Source organism: Oncorhynchus gorbuscha, unplaced genomic scaffold (assembly GCF_021184085.1).
Source record: "Oncorhynchus gorbuscha isolate QuinsamMale2020 ecotype Even-year unplaced genomic scaffold, OgorEven_v1.0 Un_scaffold_1128, whole genome shotgun sequence".
NCBI lineage: Eukaryota > Metazoa > Chordata > Actinopteri > Salmoniformes > Salmonidae > Oncorhynchus > Oncorhynchus gorbuscha.
The window spans coordinates 6,140-9,875 of record NW_025746000.1 but is presented as its reverse complement, the minus strand read 5'-3'; the positions used below and the strand labels follow the sequence as shown (position 1 = coordinate 9,875).

Below are 3,736 nucleotides of genomic sequence, written 5' to 3'. Positions count from 1 at the left end.
TGAGCCAGCCAGGAGTCGAACCTAGAATCTTCTGATCCGTAGTCAGACACGTTATCCATTGCGCCACTGGCCCCATGTCTAAGCTTAAGTCAGGTCACAGCTAGACCAGTGTACACAGTCATAGCGTCTGTCAACAACAAGGTTCCTTGGTTTTCTGTTTCAGATGCATATCTTAATTTGATCCTCCTGGTGTTGCATGAATTTTACTGCAGAGAAATAAATGCAGCCATGAAGTGTATTCAACGTTTAAAAAGCTTTGTATAATTTGAATCTACATAACAACTCACTTTTCCTGTTTCTGTGGGAATATTGTTGTGTTGTTAGAAAGTACTGCATTTGTTGTTACACAAGTGCATACCTAATAACAAGTTATTCTTTCCCATACCGGGAGTTGAACACGGGCCACCTGGGTGAAAACCAGGAATCCTAACCGCTAGACCATATGGGAAGACACATAATTAAAATACACATCACAGACAAATCTTTAAATGTTGACATTATGCCTGTTGGATTTAAAAGCTACATCTTTTTTTCTCAGAGATGTTGGGGAATGTCCAGATGAAATCCGTCTAAAATGTGTTTAAAGTGAGAACAGCCAGAAGCACTGAAAGGTATACAGTATCATTCCCAGCTTGATTTCAGTCAATTAAATAAAGTATTGAGCCAGCCAGGAGTCGAACCTAGAATCTTCTGATCCGTAGTCAGACACGTTATCCATTGCGCCACTGGCCCCACGCCTAAACTGAAGTCAGGTCACAGCTAGACCAGTGTACACAGTCATAGCGTCTGTCAAAAACAAGGTTCCTTGGTTTTCATTTTCAGATGCATATCTTAATTTGATCCTCCTGTTGTTGCATGAATTTTACTGCAGAGCAAGAAATGCAGCCATGAAGTGTATTCAACGTTTAAAAAGAATTGTATAATTTGAATCTACATAACAAGTCACATTTCCTGTTGCTGAGGGAATATTGTTGTGTTGTGAGAAACTGCTGCATCTGTTGTTACACAAGTGGATACCCTACGAAAATATATTCTTTCCCATAACAGGAGTTGAACCCGGGCGAAAACCAGGAATCCTAACCGCTAGACCATATGGGAAGACACATACTGAAAAATACACATCACAGACAAATCTTTAAATGTTGACATTATGCCTGTTGGATTGAAAAGCGACATCTTTTTTTCTCAGAGATGTTGGGGAATGTCCAGATGATTTCGGTCAATTCAATAAATTGATTTTGGTCAATTCAATAAAGTATTGAGCCAGCCAGGAGTTGAACCTAGAATCTTCTTATCCATAGTCAGACACTTTATCCATTGCGCCACTGGCCAAACATTTAAGCTGAAGTCAGGTCACAGCTAGACCAGTGTAGCGTCTGTCAATAACAAGGTTCCTTGGTTTTCTGTTTCAGATGCATATCTTAATTTGATCCTCCTGTTGTTGCATGAATTTTACTGCAGAGTAAGAAATGCAGCCATGAAGTTTATTCAACGTTTAAAAAGCTTTGTATAATTTGAATATACATAACATGTCACATTTCTTGTTGCTGAGGGAATATTGTTGTGTTGTGTGAAACTGCTGCATCTGTTGTTACACAAGTGGGTACCTAACGAAAATATATTGTTTCCCATACCAGGAGTTGAACCCAGTCTACCTGGGTGAAAACCAGGAATCCTAACCGCTAGACCATATGGGAAGACACATACTTAAAATACACATCACAGACAAATCTTTAAATGTTGAAATTATGCCTGTTTGATTTAAAAGCTACATCTTTTTTTAATACAGTATCATTCCCTGCTTGATTTCAGTCAATTAAACAAAGTATTGAGACAGCCAGGAGTCGAAACTAGAATATTCTGATCCGTAATCAGACACGTTATCCATTGCACCAGTGGCACCACGTCTAAGCTGAAGTCAGGTCACAGCTAGACCAGTGTACACAGTCATAGCGTTTCTCAAGAACAAGGTTCCTTGGTTTTCTGTTTCAGATGCATATGTTAATTTGATCCTCCTGTTGTTGCATGAATTTTACTGCAGAGCAAGAAATGCGGCCATGAAGTAAATTCAACGTTTAAAAAACGTTATATAATATGAATTTACATAACATGTCACATTTCCTGTTGCTGAGGGAATATTGTTTTGTGAAACTGCTGCATCTGTTGTTACACAAGTGCGTACCTAACGACAAGTTATTCTTTCTTATACCGGGAGTTGAACCTAGGCCACCTGGGTGAAAACCAGGAATCCTATTCAACGTTTAAAAAGCCTTGTATAATTTGAATCTACATAACTTGTCACATTTCCTGTTGCTGAGGGAATATTGTTGTGTTGTGAGAAACTGCTGCATCTGTTGTTACACAAGTGGGTACATTACGAAAAGATATTCTTTCCCATACCACCTGGGTGAAAACCAGGAATCCTATTCAACGTTTAAAAAACCTTGTATAATTTGAATCTACATAAAATTTAACATTTCCTGAGGGAATACTGTTGTGTTCTGAGAAACTGCTGCATCTTTTGTTACACAAGTGAGTACCTAACGACAAGATATTCTTTCCCATACCGGGAGTTGAACCCAGGCAACCTGGGTGAAAACCAGGAATCCTAACTGCTAGACCATATGGGAAGACACATACTTAAAATACACATCACTGACAAATCTTTAAATGTTGACATTATGCCTGTTGGATTTAAAAGCAACATCTCTTTTCTCAGAGAGGTTGGGGAATGTCCAGATGAAATCCATCTATAATGTGTTTGAAGTGAGAACAGCCAGAAGCACTGAAAGGTATACAGTATCATTCCCAGTTTGATTTCAGTCAATTAAGTAAATTATTGAGCCAGCCAGGAGTCGAACATAGAATCTTCTGATCTGTAGTCAGACACGTTATCCATTGTGCCACTGGCCCCACGTCTAAAACGAAGTCAGGTCACAGCTAGACCAGTGTACACAGTCATAGCGTCTCTCAACAACAAGGTTCCTTTTTTTCTGTTTCAGATGCATATCTTAATTTGATCCTCCTGTTGTTGCATGAATTTTACTGCAGAGCAAGAAATGCAGCCATGAAGTGTATTCAACATTTTAAAAAATTGTATAATTTGAATCTACATGACATGTCACATTTCATGTTGCTGAGAGAATATTGTTGTGTTGTGAGAAACTGCTGCATCTGTTGTTACACAAGTGGGTACCTAATGACAAGTTATTCTTTCCCATACCGGGAGTTGAACCCGGGCCACCTGGGTGAAAACCAGGAATCCTAACCTCTAGACCATATGGGAAGACAAATACTTAAAATACACATCACAGACAAATCTTTAAATGTTGACATTATGCCTGTTTGATTTAAAAGCTACATCTTTTTTTAATACAGTATCATTCCCTGCTTGATTTCAGTCACTTAAACAAAGTATTGAGCCAGCCAGGAGTCGAACCTAGAATCTTCTGATCCGTAGTCAGACACGTTATCCATTGCGCCACTGGCCCCACGTCTAAGCTAAAGTCAGGTCACAGCTAGACCAGTGTACACAGTCATAGCATCTGTCAAAAACAAGGTTCCTTGGTTTTCTGTTTCAGATGCATATGTTAATTTGATCCTCCTGTTGTTGCATGAATTTTACTGCAGAGCAAGAAATGCAGCCATGAAGTGTATTCAACGTTTAAAAATAATTGTATAATTCAAATCTACATGACATGTCACTGAGTGAATATTGTTGTGTTGTGTGAAAGTA

The 3,736-nt window shown here is 38.8% G+C and overlaps 3 non-coding genes across 3 annotated transcripts; all 3 read right to left on the bottom strand.

Moving 5' to 3' along the window:
• Positions 1-73, bottom strand: trnar-acg. The gene has a single exon. It is a non-coding gene; the product is annotated as a tRNA-Arg (tRNA).
• Positions 74-659: 586 nt separating this feature from the next.
• On the bottom strand, positions 660-732 carry trnar-acg. Its single transcript has one exon. It is a non-coding gene; the product is annotated as a tRNA-Arg (tRNA).
• A 2,686-nt stretch (positions 733-3,418) lies between these two features.
• On the bottom strand, positions 3,419-3,491 carry trnar-acg. The gene has a single exon. It is a non-coding gene; the product is annotated as a tRNA-Arg (tRNA).
• Positions 3,492-3,736: the final 245 nt, after the last annotated feature.